Raw genomic sequence first — 21,932 nt, 5'->3', positions numbered from 1 at the left:
AACTGCACTCTGTGTAACTCAACGGGTCATAACCCAGACCATCTAAGTGCTGACTAGTGATGGACGAACATCGACGGGCCCGATTCACTTTAATGGCAGGCTAACCTGAAAAAAACCTTCAGGTCATATTTTCAGCCAACAAATACTTACTAGAAGTGCACAAATAGTCCCACAACATGGACAGTGACATACCAGAGGCGGATCAATGGCACAAATTCCCACAAAAAATATGTATTTTAATCAGAGGCCATTTTTATGTGTCTTAATTGTGACCTGCTGGAGCCTTGAAAATTTTTATTTTAGGCAACGGGAGTATGGGCCCCAAAAATTAGGCATTCACCTGACAGAAAAGAACTTGTGATTATGTGGCTGGAGGCACATTAGGCGGTCACTGGATAACATTTTTACAGTAGGCCACTGGAGTAGAGGCACCAAACATTAGGCATTCACCTGACAGAAAAGAACTTGTGATTATGTGGCTGAAGGTACATTAGCCAGTCACAGGATAACAATTTTACTGTAGGCCACTGGAGTATAGGCCCCAAACATTAGGCATTCACCTGCCAGAAAATAACTTGTGATTATGTGGCTGGAGGTACATTAGGTGGTTATTGGATAACAATTTTACTGTAGGATACAGGCCCCAAACATTAGGCATTCACCTGACAGAAAATAACTAGTGATTATGTGTCTGGAGGTACATTAGGTGGTTATTGGATAAAAATTTTACTGTAGGCCAGTACAGGCCCCAAAAATTAGACATTAACCTGACAGAAAAGGGCTTTTATTCCACTGTAAATACATAAGACAAGAAAAATTATTTGTTCTGAGTGGTGGCGGATATGTGTGGGCTGGCATGAGGAAATTCAATTACATGTGGTCATCACAGGTGTTGAATTCCTCCAATATCCATGTCTCATTAATTTTTAGAAATGTTAGGTAGTCCACACTGTCATGAGCTAGGTGAGTGTGCTTATCGGTCACGACACTCAATGAGGGGCAAGCCAAGAGTTCCATGGCAAATTGTGCCAGCTCTAGCCACAGTTCAAGCCTGCACACCCAGTAGTCCAAGGGTTTCTCGCTTCTGTCAGCGCAATTCATGCGCTTTCCTTCTTCATTGCTTTGGCACCACACAAAGAAGAAGGAAAGCGCATGAATTGCGCTGACAAATTTGGCGCCCGAACGTGGGGCAGACAGCTTGCGTAACTTCCGATTCAAACGTCACGAGAGCGACTTAAACGGAACCATCAGACGAGATCATATGCCGGCAAGGTAAGAAAGCTTTATTTCTTACGAATCTCCTCTGAAACTTTCGCTTTTGTGTGTTCTCAAGAGTTGAATTGGTGTTATCACGATAGAAGGGTTCAAATTATAGCTGATCTGTCCGTAAGAACCCGTTTGAGTATTCCTTCTTTGTGTGGTAGAACATGCTGGAACTAAACGGAAGTTGTTAGACAGCTGAGTCGGATATCCTGTGACGTAGAATTGGATCCCAGCCAAGATTCTGACGAGAATCTGGAGAAAAGGGTTAACACCAATTGTCATAGGCAATTGGAAGTTATTAAGATTTTGTATCCCGGTGAATTGACTAGGGGTCTTCACTTTGAGAGATTGTGGGTTCAATACTATTATATCATTTGAGCTTTGTGCAACTGCACTTAAGTTAGTGGGTTCGGTGGCGATTACTTATAGTAATCGGATACCGTTTGAGCTTTGTGCAACTACGCTTAAGTTTGCGGGTTTGATAAGTAGCAATTGTTTGAGCTTTGTGTACTTACAATGGGAAATTCTAATGTTGCAGGACAGAGTGAAAAAAAAAAAAAAAAAAAAAATGTTAACAGCAGCTCAGTTGATGAAAGAAAGAAAGGAAAAGTTTCAGTTAGGAATAAAAGTTGAAAGCATTCTGTCATACTAAGTAGCAGCGATTTCCGGTATTAACCGGAAATACGTAGTATTGTGTAAGAGTTCCCCCTAGAGGCTGCATATCGAAACTAAAGTTGCAGTTATGAAGTTAAAATCGTTCATGTGTGCAATTGAGATGCCAGAAACCGGTAGATTAAATGAAAGTTTGTGGATAAGTGTATTGAAGGAAAAGAGAAGTTGGTTGAAGGATTATAATAGGCTGGTGCAAGCTGAGTTATGGTGGAAAGTGTATATGGAAGTGACTGAGATAAATTGAAGTAAGTTGGAGAAATGGGCAGCATTTCTTATTGCAAGATGGAGGATTTTGAATCATACAGAGAACAAAGAAGTTGCCATGAGGCATCCCTTCCCCCACCACATCTGTTGTAACTTTAAAAAGTAATCCTGGGTCTTCTTCTGTCAGCCCCTCCTCTACACCATGTACTGGAATGTGCTCTCAAAAAGAACCCCTCCCATCTGTATTTTGCTATTACCTGAACATCCCCCTCTTGTGTTTAGGAATCAACTCCCCTCCATATGGGGGTTGGGGGGGGATGGGGGCTGGTAATTAGTAATGCATCTGCAGACTGTGAAGATAATAAAGTGTGTTGTTTGTGGATCTCAAAGACAGGACACAATTCCTATCATAGTTCCCAGCACTGGATTAGATCTAGTGATGTCTGCCAATAACCTTTCCAAATTGTATGTTCCGATGGTTTAAAATGTGCCTGCAGAGATAATTCCCATAATGCCAATTGGAAGTGTCCAATCCTATCAATCTAAGGTTGCACCCATTCTTAGTCCTTATTCAGATATGAGTGAAAGTGTAGGGATATCTGCATCATTGTATGATGTCTGACATCTCCCACACCCAGTAGTAACATCAATTTTGCCATGATGAATAGAATTCCCAATTTATAGAACTTACTTATGCTGCTTTATAGAAAATTAGTTAAAATATGGAGAGTTTTCTCATGTTGTTGGTGAGATTTTACCAATGTAGAGCTGGGGAATCAATGCATAATGAAGATCATTGAGTCTGGGAGGAAGCAATTAGGTAATTAGTCAGTCACATTGTCATCAGGACAGGACATAGAGTGTGGAGAAAGTTTTCACTAGACTCCAGGAAAGTTGGGTGGATTTGGATTTTTGAGTTTACTTTAGCTATGCATGAGAAAATCCTAAGTGCTGCTTTTGTGGATGGTTTTAAGAATCATGTTAGAAAGGTCAAGTGTTGGCTAGGCTTGAGAGAAGTTAATTTTGTCCCTCCATTTTGTTAAAGTTAAATCAAACAAAGGCCTAAGGCAGGTGTGGCTGCCTATCAGTCCTCCCCACTAGAGGGGGGGAGGAAGACTTTTAATGAACTTGCCCACTTCCTCGCCTGTGGGAGGAGCTACAAATATTCAGCCCCTTCAAATGAAACGCCCATAGAGAATTAACAACCCAGAATCAAATACTGGATTCGTTATTCTATACAATATACTAATGCAATTCCTACTCCTCTCACCAATTAATTGCCGTCTTAAGGGTGTGCAAAATTAGATCCAACTATTCTGCTGCATCTGGAGGGGGGGAGTAGTAGTAGTAGTAGTAGTAGGGCCTTCTGGGAGTAATAAAAAAAATACTTTCCCACCTCTGTAAATAAAAATTCACATGCCTGTCTCCAATAATAACCACATTTTTGAGTTTCTGGTAGATAATTTCAGGTTCTTGGAAGATGGATCATCTCGGACAGGATATTCTGTTCCTACTTAATCTGATGTTGTCAAGAAAGAACCACTCGCTCCAGCAATGTTAGTGCAGGAGACGGAGCTGAAGACACTCGCTGAGGTTTGTAAGATGGCTGAGGGTAAGACTACTAACATCCAGGTATGCCTTCGGTATCACTCATTATTATGGTCTAATCTGGTGAAGCAGAGATTTTGTTGGATCCATGGGTAAACCCATCAATAATGAATGCTGAGTGCATGAAAGATGTTTGATGCCCTGATGCTGCCTGAGAAGGTAGAGGCTAAGCTATTACCTGAAGTCCACGCTGAGTGGAAGTCTGTGTGATACAGGATGGCTTATAGCCAGTGGACTTCCAAAAGTTAGTCTTTTTCAGATACAGGTTACAAAGGCTGAAAGGAAACATCAAAGGATAAAGGTAGAAGTGATGATTGGACTCTGGAGAGTTGGTAATAAACTCTTCCTTCAGAGGGAACTCTACCTAAAGAGGATGGATTTAGAACATGGGCAAATCAAGAGAGAGAAGGTGTGATTGGGTTCTGTGGTGGGTGGCTCCTGGGTTCAACAATGCTGCCACTAGGTTAGTTGAAGATGAATACTGTAATAATGATGGGAGAACTATGGGAGTTCTGGGAAGGCATATGCCCAGGTCATCTTACCCATTTCAGAGACTGGGGATTTACTACATTCAGAACAAAGGTGGAACAGTGTGAATATGTCTGTGTCTATATTGATCTCTTTCCAGGATATTCGGAGATTTGGCCTGTAGCAAAGGCTACAGCTAAAAGATACTGACTGAGGTGAGAGTACCTACCCCTGGGGCTTTTCTCCATCCGGTACACATCTAACCGGAAGATATGTCTAAGTCCTTATAAAGTACTCTTTGGGAATGCTCCTGGATTAGGTGTCTATTTCCCCAATAGTTCCAGATGCAGCATAGTAGTTTTCCAAAATTATGTTGTCTGTTGCACAAATGAATTGTCTAATGTATATTTCCAAGTTTTAGTTGTTTCCTAGAATCCAGACTGTATAGAAGCGATTCATTCTTTACAATCATGAGATTGGGTAGTGGTGAAACGAGAGACGGGTGGAAAGACCGAGAGCTACGGTTTGAAGATCTACATCAAGTCCTGATAACCGCAACTGCTGTCGAATTGCAAGGAGAAACCGATCGTATTGCAATCAAGTGCCAGGACTATAAGGGCCATAATGTTGTTTCATGTCATATTGTTTGTTTCATATTGTACAAAAGGGAAATCACAGTCAAATCAAATTCCAACAGTGTTATATTATCAAGATGAGTCAGGAACAACTAAGTTGACTTTTGCAGTATAGCGGACTGTAAGACAGATGACAGATAGGACACTTGGTTTTGGTCTGATAAGTACATCTGTGTGACTGGAACTGACCCAGTCTATGGTAATTGTGTTTAAATATGACCATACCAACTGTGGATATTGGAGATTAAAATAATGGAGTACTAGTCTGAAGTGTTGGGAATATAAACCAGTGGAAACTACCTCTAGAGTCAGGAAAGCTGAAGGTTTGTTGCAAAGGATGACTGTCCTGAATGGAAAACCACCAAACACTTGTAAACATGATGAGTGTAATCCTCTGTTCCTGTCCATTAGAAATCCTATCTAACAGGATATATGTGTTAGGAGCATGTGTAAGTGACAAAGATCCCCTAGGCAAATCTAGAATGTTGGTAAGGGAGAAACTTCAAAGTTCAGTCGTATCTGTGGCTCCTACGTCCCTACCTATAATTGACAATTAAATATTTGGCCTATTTAAAAATATGACAAACTGGCCTTAGAAACAGGATTTTATACAGGAAAGCCCTTTGGTGTTTTCCCTCCAGGATATTGTTCTTACATAATTTAGCTGAATGAGATGAGTAGTGACTCTAAAGTTTACTCTGACAGTTGGTTTATGAACGCAGATATCTGGTGATTGTGTGGAGATTTGAAACTCCGACCCAGGATGCAGGTGGAATAAAGTGGCCAATGTACCCTGATCAAGTACTGATGCCATTTGTTCTATTCTCACCTCCTGAGTGGGATCAAATCAGAAAACAATGTCCGGTCAAGACAAAAGAGGTCACTCCTACATCCTTTGACTCACGTGTATACATGGATGCCATAGGAATCTGTAGTAGAGTTTCTGACTAATTTAAAGCAAAAAGTCAGATAGTTGCAGGATTTGAGTCATTAACTCCCATGATTAGTAAAAATAAAAATTGGATTGGGCTAACATATCTATTGTCATCAACAGATTTGTAAATTACACCTGTGATACTGTTACGGTTATGGTGGAACAACTGAGCTCTTTTCCGGTGATGACTCTACAGAACCGACCGGTCCTTGACAGCAGAAAAAGAAGGGGTCTACAGGAACTGCTGCATCTACATCCCGGACAACATTGCCTCTGATGGAAGGATCACCAAGGATCTGAGGAAACTGATGGACTTTATCAAATGAACTGATGGAAAAACTTATGAAATTAATATCATGGCCGAATAATGTTTTGGAAACTGATTCAGCGACTACAATGTGTTTAGAATTTGGTTTTAACAGGCTGTCATATAGTTCTACATTTTAGGAAAATTGTTTTTAAAAATGTATAATACATCCATGCCCACACTCTGTATGTGTGCTGTGCCCCTGTCAAAGACAAAAATGATTCCATCCTGAAGTAAATAAAACCTTGTTGATGGTTGCGGGGTAAATAGGACAAGGTGAAGGCAAACCCGAAAGGGAGTTGAGGGGACCTGGTGAAGCAATAAGGAAAGTCCAGCTCTTTGCTGTTTAGGGCGTTGGGAGAGTACCTCACTTTGCCTGTTCACCTTTGGTCTTTTCCCCACAAAAGGAGGGATTTGTGAGAGACGTGTATCTGGTTTGAAACATTATTCTGTAGTACACATTTTTGTCCACAAGATGGCCGAAAGCCAGATGTTTGAGCCATGTGTGCATTCTTTTGTTTTAAGGTAAATAAGGAGGGGGAAGAGGGGATCACATTACAGTTTTCAAATATACCTATGAACACAGTTGTAGTTGCTGAAACCACTCCCATCAGGTTAAGGAGCCAATAGTCTCTTCTTAAGGAACACCCCTTTTGTGATGTCATGTCTGCTATTTAAGTCAATGTAATGTGAATAAAGGGGCGCGTCTCTTCTACCAGCGTGCACATCGGCCGTTAACCCGTTGTAGTCGGACACCTGTCGGTCTGGGAGTTCCCTGAGGCTGGATCAAGAGGGCAGCTGTTGATGGGTTGGCTGCAAGAATGATCTCACATCCAAAGTGACTAACACATATTTAAACTACCCTCTTCTTGCAGGTGCGGTAGGATTGGTACCCGCACCTGTTCCTCATCAAATCGCCGCAGAAGTCTGTATGCATCGAGCATGCGCAGCCACTGGTGCGGTGAAAATAAACCAAGCTCCCCAGAATCTGCTGTAGAGTTCGTACATGTATTCATTAATGGCACGTTAACCGGCTGTCGCAAATAAGACGTCTGACAGGCAGGTGGTGTAGCTGCTGAACGTCAGCAAGGTGAGCCATGGCAGGGTAAGATCTTCTAAAATGGCCAGAGATTTTCCTGGCCTGCCAAAAGACGTCCTGGACCCTGCGGTATTTTGAAACGAATCGCTGCACGACTAAGTTCAGGATGTGTGCCATGCACGGCACGTGTGTCATTTTGCCCTTTTTTCAGCACGATCAGCAGATTGGCACCGTTGTCGCACACCACTTCACCAACTGTCAAATTGAGTGGGCTTAGCCACTGATCGGCCTGTGACCACAGAGCTGGAAGCAGTGCAGGACCAGTGTGGCTCTTGGCTTCCAGGCAAAACAGCCGCAGCACAGCATGGCAATGTCTCATCTGGCACATCAAATAGGTTCTGGGCAGCAGTGGAAAAAGAGGAGTCAGAAGAGGAGGAGACGGAGGATGGAGTAGGAGGAGGAGAAGAAGAGGCAGGCCTGCATGCAATCCATGGCGGTAACACCAAATCCACACGGGTGCCACGGGTTACATGATTGACAGCTGTAAGAAGGTTCACCCAGTGGGCAGTAAAAGTTATGTACCTTCCCTGCCCATGTTTGCTAGACCACCTGTCTGTGGTCAGATGAATCTTAGTACCGACACTGTGTGCCAGAGATATATTCACTTGTCGCTTAACGTTGTAATATAGCTCTGGGATGCCCTTCTAGGAGAAATATTACCTTCTGGGGACCTTCCATTGCGGTGTGCCAATGGTCACAAATTTTCTAAAGGCCTCCGAGTCCACCAGTTTATATGGCAGTAGTTGACGGGCTAGCAGTTCCGACAAGCCAGCGGTCAGCAGTTGGGCAAGAGGGTTATCTGGCGTCATTAACTTTTTATGCTCGAACATTTGTGCCACGGAAGCCTGCCTTCTGCTAGATGAACACGACGACAGCATGGTGGAATGTGGAGTGGAGAAGAAATGGGAGGAGAAGGAGAAGAGGCAGGACATGGAGCGCCGGAAGTGTGGCTTTGTGGGTTCTGACGACGTTGCTCCCACTGGGTTCGGTGCTGGAAGGCCAGGTGCCTTCTTAAGGTGGTCGTCCCTAGGTGAGTGTTGGGCTTACCACGACTTATGCGTTGACAGAACAGGCTGCAGATGGCAACACTATTATCAGCAGCTGACACGTTAAAAAAAGCCCACACTAAAGAGCCATGTGCCGGCGTCCTGGGAGTGCAAGATGGGACTGTGTATAGTGGATGGCTCGCTTCAGATGCATTTGCAGTCTGCTTTTTGCCTCCTCTGCACTGTAAGTTCTGCCTGCTTCTCCACCTTCTCCTCCCTATCTGCTGCTCCGTCTCTCCCTCTGAACTTCCCTCCTCTTCCTCTCTTGTGGGCACCCACGTGACGTTCATTGACACGTCATCATTGTCACCTTCACTACCACTGACATTAGAGATCTCAGAGTAGGCAGCAACAGTGGGGACCACCCTCCTTGGGCTGATCTGGGTACTGTCGTCTGACCGCTGCGTGGCGGCTGTTGCTACCTCCTCTTCCTTATCCGATCGCATGCACCTTCTTCAACGTCTCACTTAGGCTCCGGCCTGTTGCAACTGCCCGACCCCTAACACCCCTGTGGAATGGCTTGCCTCTTCCTCTGCCTGTCATTTTCAAAATGACCCTGTGCAAAAGTACTTAGAGAAGAGCAGTATTTGTGGAAACAGGTATATCGAAGGCCTCAATCAGTATTTGTTGGAAACAGGTATATCAATCCCATTAATCAGCATTTTGTGGAAGCAGGTGTATCGCAGGCCTCAATCAACACTTGATGGAAGCAGGTATATCAATCCCGTAATCAGTATTTTGTGGATGAAGGTATATAGAACCCCTTAATCATTAATTGGTGGAAGCAGGTATATCGCACCCCTCAATCAGTATTTTGTGGAAGCAGATATATCCAACCCCTTAATCAGTATTTTGTGGAAGCAGGTATATCGCACCCCTCAATCAGTATTTTGTGGAAGCAGGTATATAGAACCCCTTAATAAATATTTGGTGGAAACAGGTATATTACACCCCTTAATCTGTATTTTGTGGAAGCAGTTATAGCAAACCCTTTAATCAGTATTTTGTGGAAACAGGTATATCGTACCCCTCAATCAGTATTTTCTGTAAACAGGTATAAAGAACTCCATAATCTATAATTGGTGGAAGCAGGTATATCACACCCCTTAATCAGCATTTTGTGGAAGCAGGTGAATCACAAGCCTCAATCAGCATTTGGTGGAAGCTGGAATATCAAACCCCTTAATCAGTATTTTGTGCAAGCAGGAATATCGCACCCCACAATGAGTGTGGAAGCAGGTTTATAAAACCCCTTAATCAATATTTGGTGGAAGCAGGTATATCGCACCCCTCAATGAGTATTTTGTGGAAGCAGCTATATTGCAAACCTCACTCAGTATATTGTGGAAGCAGGTATAGCAAACCCCTTAATCAATATTTTGTGGAAACAAGTATATGGAACCCTTCAATCAGTATTTTGGGAAACAGTTACATAGAACCCCTGAATCCATTTTTGGTCGAAGCAGGTACAGATGTCACATGGTTAGCACTTGTTTTTTCTGAGATTTCTGAGTTTGGTTATTTAATCTAAGCAAACACCTTCAATTGCTTTTCAATGGCTTTTGTCTCAAGATAATAAAATGAGTTAAGAAATTTGAGTTAACAGCGGGAGTGCTAACCATGATACATCTGTATATAGAACCCCTTAATCAATATTTGGTGGAAGCATGAATATCGCACCCCTCAATCACTATTTGTGTAAGCAGTTACATCAAACCCCTTAATCTGAATTTTGTGGAAGGAGGAGTATCACAGGCCTCAATAAGTATTTGGTGGAAGCAGGTATATCAATCCCCTTAATCAGTATTTTGTGGAAGCAGGTGTATCGTAGGCCTCAATCAATATTTGGTGAAAGCAAGTATATTAATCCCCTTAATCAGTATTTTGTGGAAGCAGGTACCGTATATAGAACCCCTTAATCAATATTTGGTGGAAGCAGGTATATCGTACCTCTCAATCTTTTTTTGTGTGGAAGTAGGTATATAAACCCCCTTAATCATTATTTTGTGGAAGCAGGTATATCAAACCCCTCAATCAGTATTTTGTGGAAGCAGGTATATAGAACACAGTCACTGAAAATAGTTTCTAAAAAGACAGTTGCAATACCAACAACAAAATCACTGAGGGCAATTTCTTAAAACTTCACTTTTATTAAATATATCCAATAAAACAGGTCCCGACAGGACCAATATACTCGTAGTGTAACAATCAAAGAGCAATCAATTAGGGATGACTAGAAGCAAAACCGGGTAGCATCAATGGGAGATCAAAACTATTCGTAGGCTAACCCTAATCAAAATCTGCTCAGCCCAGAGAAACACCTTGATGGTAGGAGTACTCTCCTCCACGTGCTTTGGCTAGCCTGTCCCTATGCAGCTCTATCACTAATCTGATACACATCTGATACAAAAAGTAATAAAAAAATCCAGATTTTATACAAGATACACAATCGCATACACAGTCCTGACGCATTTCCCCTTGTAATAGGGGTAGTAGGGAGGAATCGGGCAACTATAGGCCAGTAAGCCTGACATCAATAGTGTGGAAATTAATGGAAACCATACTTAAGGATAGGATTGTGGAACATCTAAAATCCCATGTATTGAGAGATGAAAAACAGCATGGGTTTACTTTAGGGAGATCATGTCAAACTAATCTTATAGATTTTTTTTGATTGGGTGACTAAAATATTAGATGGTGGAGGTGCAGTAGACATCGTTTATCTAGACTTTTTTTTCATTTAAATATTTTTATTTTCGTTTTCAACATATAAAAATACAAAAGAACACAAGGGACAGACAATAGCAATACACAAATATGCACAAACATATGTTGCATGATTAAAAATAGCATCAAAATTCTTTCCTTGTCTAGTTTCATTTCGTATAAAAAAAAAAAAAAAAAGAATACAGGAGTTCGCCCCTGTCCATTGAATCGTTAAGGACCTGCACAAAGACTGGGAGAATAACCTCTCCATATCTTCTATATATCTCGAAAGGGAGGCCATCCAGCCCGGGACTGGAATTGCCCTGTATAGATTTCAAAGTTTCCCGTAGTTCCTGTAAATTAATAGGGCCATTCAGTAATTCTCTATCTTCCTCTGAGAGTCTAGGGAGCGGCACTCCCTCTAAAAAGAGTCCGACATCGTCACCTCCCCCCACACCTTCCGAGGTATAAAGGTCCCTATAATATTTGACAAATTCCTGAACTATTTCCCCCTGGCTGGATGTCATCCCCCCATCTCTCCTCTCAACACTCCTGATTCTGCTACCCCCCTTTTGATTCTGTATAAGTGTGGACAACAATCTCCCCGACTTTCCGGATTCCCGAAAATACCGTACCCCCTCAAAAAACACTTTTTGTTGTGCCTTATCCAGCAAATAGTTTTTTAATGAAATTTTAGCGTCCTCCAACTGTCCCGTCAGCTCGGGGAGATTTTTTACCAAAAGTTCTTCTTCTATTTCTTTTACTTTTTCTCCCAGCTCTTTCTCCTTTTTGGCAAATCCACTTTTTAATCCCTTGATTTTACTGAACAGGGTACCACGTAGGTATGCTTTAAATGCATCCCATACGTGCCCTATTTGTGTGGATCCTAGATTTATTTACCAATACTCCTCAGGCTTATCTAGACTTTAGTAAGGCTTTTGATACTGTCCCACATAGAAGACTTATCAATAAATTGCAGTTTTTGTGCTTGGACACCCATATTGTTGAATGGATTAGGCAGTGGCTGAGGGACAGAGAGTAGTCAATGGAGTATATTCAGACCATAGTCTTGTTACCAGTGGGGGTACCTCAGGGATCTGTTCTGGGACCCATATTGTTTAATATCTTTATCAGCGAAATTTCAGAAGGCCTCGATGGTAAGGTGTGTCTTTTTGCTGATGACACAAAGATTTGTAACAGGGTTGATGTTCCTGGAGGGATACTCCAAATGGAAAAGGATTTAGGAAAACTAGAGGAATGGTCAAAAATCTGTCAACTCAAATTTAATGTTGATAAGTGCAAGATAATGCCCCTGGGGCGTAAAAACCCAAGAGCAGAATATAAAATCAGTGATATAGTCCTAACCTCAGTATCTGAGGAAAGGGATTTAGGGGTCATTATTTCATAAGACTTAGAGGTAGACAGACAATGTCATAGAGCAGCAGGAAATGCTAGCAGAATGCTCGGGTGTATAGGGAGAGGCATTAATCCATAGAAAGATGGAGGTGCTCATGGCGCTCTACAGATCACTAGTGAGACCTCATTTGGAGTATTGTGCGCAGTACTGGAGACCATTTCTCCAGAAGGATATTGATACTTTGGAGAGAGATCAGAGAAGAGCTACTAAACTAGTACATGGATTGCAGGATAAAACTTACCAGGAAAGGTTAAAGGACCTTAACATGTATAGCTTGGAAGAAAGACGAGACAGATGGGATATGATACTGTAGAAACCTTTAAATACATAAAGGGAATCAACAAGGTAAAAGAGGAGAAAATATTTAAAAGAAAAAAAACTTCTACAAGAGGACATAGTTTTAAATTAGAGGGGCAAAGGTTTAAAAGTAATATCATAAAGTATTACTTTACTGAGAGAGTAGTGGATGCATGGAATAGCCTTCATGCAGAAGTGGTAGCTGCAAATACAGTGAAGGAGTTTAAGCATGCATGGGATAGGCATAAGGCCATCCTTCATATAAGATAGGGCCAGGGGCTATTCATAGTATTCAGGATATTGGGCAGACTAGATGGGCCAAATGGTTCTTATATGCTGACACACGTTTTATGTAATACACAAGGTTCATCGGGGGACAATAAAATATCAAGAATTAACAAAAAATATGCCCAAGATAGATCAGCATAGACAAGATAAGTAACTGAAAACTGGAGTGCCCCAGACCTGCAGCGGTCTGTGATGAGATCAGTAGACAATAATCAGACCATAATGCAAACACACAAATATAATGCTGAAAGATAGATACAATTAATCTGATGAAGATGGACGTCATTCTCTAACAGACCAGCATGCATGGCTGGATGGTTCTAGGGGCCTAAGATGCAGCTCCATCTAATCACTCAAAACAGCTCACTTTTAAATGTAGGATCCTGGGTGGGCTAAACCCCCATAGGTGGATCCACACTTTGGGACTGCCCATGCCAGTCAGGTGACCCGGGTATGCATCACTATTGGGGGAATCCTTTATCCCCTCCCCCCCTTTCCTCCAGAACACTCATCCTCCCCAATATTAACAAATTGTCCAGAGCACAGCCTAAACACAAATGTCCCACGATACCATGCTGGAAGGCCATGCCGGAAATACACTGCTTTCACATGGCATCCCCACGAGACCCCCTCCAGGCATGGCCTTGCGTTCCACCTATCTCCAGTGTGGAACGCAGGGTGCGCAGCAGTAAGCCTACACAGACGGATACCGCAATACCATGCCAACAAAAATCCACCATGGTCACATGATAACCTCATATGACCACACCAAATATGGCCATGCGCTCCATCCATAGCCAGTGTGGAATGCAAAGTCCATAACAGCAGAAATAAAGGCACGGCATAGAAGGAGAGAGGTCAAACATTAACCCCATAGATGCCATACCAAAAAAATTATCACTGGTATATTGCACCCCTCAATCAGTATTTTGCGGAAGTAGGTATATCAAACCCATTAATCAGTATTTTGTGGAAGCAGGTATATCGCACCCCTCAATTAGTATTTTGTGGAACCAGATATATTAAACAACTTAATCAGTATTTTGTGGGAGTAGGTATATCGCACCCCTCAATCAGTATTTTGTGGAAGCAGGTATATAGAACCCCTTAATCAGTATTTGGTGGAAGCAGATATCGCACCCCTCAATCAGTATTTTGTGGAAGCAGGTATATCGTAGGGCTCAATCAATATTTGGTGAAAGCAAGTATATTTCTTATGTCACAACTTACTGAAGAGGCACTGGCCTAGATCAACCCTCTCTGGAAAAAGAATAACCCAGTTATAATGGATCTACAGGCCTTCCTAGAAGCCTTCTGCAGGGTTTTCGAAAAGCCAGGACGCACCACCTCTACCAAATCTTCTATACTACAGTTGTGTCAAGGAAGCCAATCTGTGGGCCAGTATGCAGTCCAGTTCCATACTCTGGCCTCTGAACTAGGCAGGAATAATGAGGCACTCATGGCTACCTTTTGGGAAGTTCTCTGTGGGAAAATTAAGGATGAGCTGGCTGGACGGGATGTTCCTTCTACTTTGGATGACCTCGTCTCCCTGGCTACTCGAATTGATTTGCAGTTCCAGGAACATGCCAGAGAGGTGGCTCATGAGAGGAGGCCTTTTTGCCTGGTATCTTCCTTCAGCAAGCTCCTACCCCTCAGCTTTTCCATGTTGTCTGCAGCTGCCCATGCAGGTCGACCGAGTGAGGTTGACTGAACAAGAATGTGATCAACGCCGTGCTAAAGGACTTTGTTTCTATTGTGGTGGTTCTGATTATTTTCTCTTTGCTCGTTCCCTGAAGCCAGTAAACTCCTGAGCCTAAGGTCACCTAGGGTCTGAGGTGACCCTAGGTGAGGATAATTCCTCTCTACCCCTGGCTCTGCCGGCAACTTTGTTGTTTTAAGATAATCGATTAAAGAAGATGGCTCTTGTGGATTCCAGATCGGCAGGAAACATCCTGCAGTAAGCCATAGTGGATCGATATCGTATTCCAGTCCGATGCCTGCAGACACCATTGATGGTGTCATCTGTCGATGGAAGGGCTCTATCTGAGTTTATCCAGAGGTGCTTCATTGGGGACAGTCTACCTTTGAAAATGTCTTTCTATTGTTCAGCCTGCTCGGTTAACCCAGGTACCACCAAATCTTGAAGATCTGCATTCAGCATATCACGCCTATACCGACATCTTCGATAAGAAGGAGGCTGAAATATTACCTCCACACAGGCCCTATTATTGTCCTATTGACATTATCTTTCCTGGTTCTTCAGATCCCCATGGTCAAATGTATCCCTTGTCACCAGCGGAAACACAACCCATGTCCGAATATATTAAAGAAAATCTTGAAAGAGGATTTATCTGGAAATCATCTTCTCCGGCTGGTGCTGGCTTCTTCTTTGTGAAGAAAAAAGATGGTTCTCTCCAGCCATGTATCGATTATAGGGGTCTAAATAAGATCACATTCAAGAACAAATACCCTCTTCCCTTTATTGCAGAGTTGTTTCACCGCCTTAGAGGAGCTAAGATCTTCTCCAAATTAGACCTGCGAGGGGCCTACAACTTGATCCGAGTTCGTCAAGGGGACGAGTGGAAGACTACCTTGAACACCCGTGACGGTCACTATGAGTATCTGATGAGGCCCTTCGGGCTAAGCAATGCCCCAGCGGCATTTCAAAAATTCGTCAATGATATCTTCAGAGACTTACTCAATTTCTGTGTTGTGGTCCATGCTGACAACATTCTAATCTTCTCCTCAGATTTGGTATCCAACCAGAAACAGGCCTACAGGATATTCATCTAATCTGGTGGGTCATGTCGGTCAGTAAAAGACCTTCAGATTCATCGCACAGCGATACTGGTGGCTGTCCATGCGACAAGACATCCAAAAATGTGTCGCTGCTTGTCCGTCCTGTGCGCAAAATAAGACTTACAAACAATGTCCAGATGGCCTTCTGCTTCCTGTTCCTGAGATTTCCTGGCAACAAATAGCCATGGACTATATTACTGATCTGCCCAGTTCCTCTGGTTGCTCCATGATTTGGTTAGTGGTAGACTGATTGTCTAAAATGGTGCATTTCGTTCCTCTGCCTGGATTCCCTTCTGCTCCCCAACTGGCCAAGAAATCTTTGGCGTATCATCCACAGTCCAATGATCAAGTGGAGCGTGTCAACCAAATTTTTACCATCTTTTTGCGCCACTTCACTAATATTCATCACGGCATCTTGGTTGAACTATTACCCTGGGCTGAATTTTCATACAGCAATCATGTCAGCGAGTCTTCCAAAAGATCACCATTTTTTGTTGTTTATGGTCAACAACCTAACATCCCACTCCCAGTGTCTTCTACTGCTGGTATTCCTGCTGCAGATGAAACCTCAAGAGAGTTCTCTAAAATTGGGGAGGAGACCAGGGGAGGTCTGAAAGAGGCTTCTGTGCGCATGAATTAGGCTGCTGATAAAAGATGTAGAGATTCTGCTTACTTCCATGCTGGTGATAAAGTGTTGCTTGCCTCCAAATATATCATGCTCAAAATACCCTCTTTTCCATCACATTATACACTGCTCATTTCCATGGTTACAGAAAACCCTGCAATTCATTAGTGGTGGCCGTGCTTGCACACCACAGAAAAAAATGTCGGCCTCTCTGGTGGCCAGGACCGTGGGAGCGTACATAGGCTGGTGCTTTTTCCTATATTGTGCAAGCATGACCACCACTGATGGATTGCAGGGTGGTCTGTAACCATGTAAACAAGCAGTGTATAATGTGATGGAAAAATTATTCCAGCCAGCAAAGGAAGCAATATGGATAATAACAATATATTAGTAAGTGGCTTGTATTAACTTTCTCTACGTGATAAATGCTACTTACTGAAGTGAGACAACCTCTTTAAGCTACCGGCCTCTCCTCTGGTACCGAATTCCTTCCACATCTCCCCGCTAAAATCTGTCATCCTGAATCGTTTTGTCAAAAAACCTGACTCAGCTCCTGTTGCGGTCAGTGATGAAAACATCTATGAGGTAAAAGCTATTCTGGAGATAAAGAAGAGTAGAGGTAAAACCCTGTGTTTTGTGGATTGGAAAGGGTTTGGCCCATAAAGAAAGATCTTGGGAGCCTAGAGAGAACATCAATGCCCCTCTTCTTCTGAAACATTTTTTTGTCTAGGGCCAGGCCTTAGGAGAGAGGGTGTAAGGGGGGTACTGTTAGCCCAGCGGTCGGTGCTGGTGCTGCTGCCCCTACCCGTGGGCACGGACGCCAGGCTCCCTCTTTTCCTCCTGCTGCCATGCACTGTGCTGACAAGCGTGGGCACCAGGTATCTTAACTCTTGTATCTGTGCTCCATGCCAGAGCTTACTTCCTGCTTGAGACCTGTACTGGTCGTTAGGGCTTGCATGGTTGTGTCTCTCCTCCATTGTGAGGCAGCATGTACACGCCCTCTGTATCCCTAGCCTATGGCTGGATTGCAAGTATTTAATTGTGCTGCCTGCCCCAGGAAGGTGCCTGAGCAACTCATGGTCACTAGTTTGTCTAGTTTCTAGTGTGAAGGTGATTTTGGCATTCTGCTTTTCTGTGTACCGGATCCTGCTTTTGGATTTATCACATTTTGCTTGTTTGCTGCCTGCCTCTGATCTTGGACTTCATTTACGGATTTTGCTTGTTTGCCGTCTGCCTCTGACCTTGGACTTCATTTATGGACTTTTCCACTTCGGATGCTTCACTCAACACTATCCCAAAGTATGCATATAAACAAGAGCCAGCACCCAGTGGATGTTTTGTCCACTACACAAAGCATGTAATTGCATGGGGGCTTAAGGGTGTCCTGCTACCACTGGGAACTTGGTCCCCCTAGCAGTGGCACCTATTTCTACTGGATTTGTTTCCTCTGGATGAGGATGCAGTTAATACAATGAAGAAGCAGGCAGTCATCAGCTCCATTTTTTATAATTTACTCTGCAACCAGCAGTTTGATGTAAGCAGGCACTATGAAATTTCAGACCAGATAGGTCGGAGCATATGTGTATTTAGATATCTGCTTTGTTTGTCATAAGAAACGTGGACTACGTAGCTTAGTATGTCCCATGTAGCAGGTACAACAGTGGGCATCATACTGTATGGGAGCAGATAAGAGGCATCTGACTTTGCTGGAGGCGCATAAGAGGGCATTATGTTATGTGTGGGGCACATAAAGGGTCAACACATTAGCGATGTGATAGGCTGGAGAATAGCAGTGCTATTGGGCAGAGCTTAGACGTGCTACAGGGCAGAACTTAGCGGTGTAACAGGGGTCTCATATATAACTTTGCTTGGGGGCCTGGAAAATCCAAATCTGTCCTTGCCAGCATCAAATCCTATATAAGATATAATAAGCAGTATTTTAGAATCACATTGGTGTACAAAAAAAAAATATTATCAGAGTGAATAATAAATAAATGTTTTAAAAATTAGTACAATGAAAGGTGATACAGAAATATGTAGTGCCAAACATTAACAATGTCCCAATACAAAAAGTCAGAGCAATAAAAGTACAGTACAGATTAAAAAGAAGTATTTATTGGTGGATCAGAGAGCAGAATAGAACAGAGTGAACAGAGATTGCCGCTATATGGCTATCTCAGGAAGGAAAGCTGAATAGCAGCAAACCGGAGGTCCTCTGTTCACATGGCCACCAATTAGCACTTATCTGTAATGGTCTACATTATAATTTATTATGACATTTTTAGTGGAAACATTGATATTGCTTAATACTGCATTATTGGTTTTATTAATTTTTTGGACAATTATATGTTATACCCTTGTATTATTTGTTTTTTGTTTTTTGTACAGCAATGTGATTCACAAATGCTGCTTATTACCTCTTATACAGCATTTAATGTGGACACTGGTTAATATGTTTACATTCAGATCGTTAATAATGTGTGTGTGTGCGTGTACATATAGGGGTTTCATTTGAAACCGGGTACATTTGGAGATTTGTGACTTTATTTGGGGGTCACAACCAGTTCTATGCCATTGTGTATTCTTTATTACTGATAAAATAAACACATTTTATTACTTTTGATATGTGGGGTTGTACCCTGTTTTATGTATGCCTGCTTTCTCCTGCGTGTTCTCATCAGAGACAGTAAATACTCACCAGAAAAGGAGAAGTCTGGCTTATGAGCGTCACATGTTCTTAACAACACATAATTGTTTGCATAATTTCCTCTTAACCTTTTGGAACTACAGTGCCTTGAAAAGGTATTCATATCCTTGACCTTTTCCACATTTTCACATGTAACACCCACATACTTATGTTATCGATGATAACATCGATCTCCTACATTAAGGCTAGGGCTACACGACAACATCTGTCGTGCGACAATAAGCCGCGTCACATAGGGCACAACTACACTGCAACATGTGTCGCGCGACATTTAGACTATCATTCAAAAAAAAATTGCGCGACATTTGTACGACATAATGTCACGCGAGAAATGTTGTCGTGTAGCCCTAGCTTTAAGCCTTCAATGTGACCACAGCATCTGTGCAGTCCTCATGAGTGGGGGCTGCATAGGAACACAGTCTAAGGGCTCGTTCACACAACCATATGTCTTTTTCATTGTTTTGCGGGCCATTTTTCCCAGATCAGTTTTTTTTTTTCAGTAGTGTTTCCGGTTCCGTTTTTCCATTCCGTATTTCCGTATGGCTTATACAATATACAGAAAGTACATAGAAAAAATTGGACTGGGCATAACATTTTCAATCGATGGTTCTGCAAAAAAAAAACGGAACACATACGGAATGTACTCCGTATGTTTTCCATTTTTTTTGCGAACCCATTGGCTTGAATGGAGCCATGGAACATTTGCGGGCATTAATAGGACATTTTCTATCTTTCAACGAAACGGAAAAACGGAAAATACGGAAACGGAATGTATACGGAGTACATTAAATTTTTTTTGCAGAACTATTTAAATAAATGGTTCCATATACAGACCGTATACGGAATGCAAAAAACAGCCCTTATATGGAATGCAAAAAAAATTTGTGTGAAAGGCCTCTTTCACATGGGCGTCATGGATTTTGGCCGGATAAGATGCGGGTGCGTCGCTGGAAAATGCGTGATTTTTCCACGTGAGTGAAAAACTTTTTAATGGGTGAGAAAAATCTGCATGTTTGGTATCTTCACAGAAGTTCGGGTTTGGGTTAGGTGTTGGGTAGATTGCATTATTTTCCCTTATAACATGGTTATGAGGGAAAATAATAGCATTCTTAATACAGAATGCATAGTAAAATAGGGCTGGGGGGTAAAAAAAAATATAAAAAAAATTGAACTCGCCTTAATCCACTTGTTCACGCAGCCCGGCTTCTCTTCTTTCTTCTTTCTTCAGGACTTGGGTAAAGGACCTTTGATGACTACACTGTGCTCATCACATGGTCCATCACATGATCCATCACCATGGTGACGGATCATGTGACGGACCATGTGATGAGCCAGGGGCGTAACTAGAAGTGACTGGGCCCCACAGCAAATTTTTGTAAGGGCCCCCCTCAGCGTGCTTCGACCATAAGGGCATATGGTCGTGTGCATGGGCCCTTATTCATTTTTTTTTTGTTTGGTGTGTGCGTGTGCGTCCCTATAACCCCTCCCTCAGCAGCGGCTTGTAAGACTCCTACACTCTCCACACAACGTCGGATGTCCCACTCACTCAGTATGTATGCCCCTTAGTACCCCCAAACAGTAGTTATGCTCCATTATTTCCCCTTTACAGTAGTTATGCTCCCAGGCCCAGCATCCCTTATTGCCCCCACGCCACACAGTAAAATGTTATTATTATTCCCCATTAGTGTCCACACACTAGTTATGCCAATCAATGAATGCCCATTGCCCCTTTATTGCCCCAGCCCCCACAGAGTAGCCATATTCCATTAGTACCCAACCTCAGTCAGTCACAAAGACAAAGTAGTTACAAGTTCAACTTACTAGCTACCACACTCTGGCTCTGGGCTGGCTGGGCGCTGGACTGCTGGTGCTGGACCTGACATGGATGTGGTGCTGCTCTCAGTGCTCTGCCTCTTCTTCTCTACTGCTGCCGCCTGCGCAGCTCCTCCTGTCCTCCTGGCTGCTTCGGGGCCGCAGACTTCGCTGCGCAGACAAGGGGCCCGGCGCCCAGCGTGTGTGTGAAAGTTTATTTTCAACTTGATTAATGATTCGATTCTCATTCTTCACAGCAGGCGCAGCGGCGGCCGCCCCCCCCCCCCCCCCAATGTGATCGGATCGGATCATGATCTTTCAATCATCTTTCTATTCTTACTGTCTCCAGTCTCCTGAAGTCTGCGCAGCGCGCAGACTGCATTAAGCCCGCCCACATACTGATGGTTAAGAGCAGAGCAGGGAGCGGCAGGCGGCAGCAGTAAGTGACAGGAGGCGCAGACTTCAGGAGACTGGAGACAGTAAGAATAGAAAGATGAAAGATCATGATCCGATCCGATCACATGGGGGGGGGGGGCCCGGCCGCCGCCGCCGCCGCCGCCGCTGCGCCTGCTGTGCCTGCTGTGAAGAATGAGAATCGAATCATTAATCAAGTTGAAAATAAACTTTCACACACACGCTGGGCGCCGGGCCCCTTGGCAGCCCGGGCCCCGAAGCAGCCGCTTCCCCTGCTTCCCTGGTAGTTACGCCACTGTGATGAGCGCAGTGACGTCACCACAGGTCCTTTTCCTCCTGCACAGCAAAGAAGAAGAAAGAAGAGAAGCCGTGCTGCGTGAACAAGTGGATTAAGGTGAGTTAAATTATATTTAATTTTTTTTTAACCCCTCCAGCCCTATTTTATTAAGCATTCTGTATTAAGAATGCTATTATTTTCCCTTATAACCATGTTATAAGGGAAAATAATAATGATCGGGTCCCCATCCCGATCGTCTCCTAGCAACCATGCGTGAAAATCGCACCGCATCCGCACTTGCTTGCAGATGCTTGGGATTTTCAAGAAGCCCCATTCATTTCTATGGGGCCTGCG

Source organism: Bufo gargarizans, chromosome 5 (assembly GCF_014858855.1).
Source record: "Bufo gargarizans isolate SCDJY-AF-19 chromosome 5, ASM1485885v1, whole genome shotgun sequence".
In the NCBI taxonomy this organism is placed as follows: domain Eukaryota; kingdom Metazoa; phylum Chordata; class Amphibia; order Anura; family Bufonidae; genus Bufo; species Bufo gargarizans.
The sequence above is the reverse complement of the archived record's forward strand: the minus strand, read 5'-3'. Positions refer to the sequence as shown.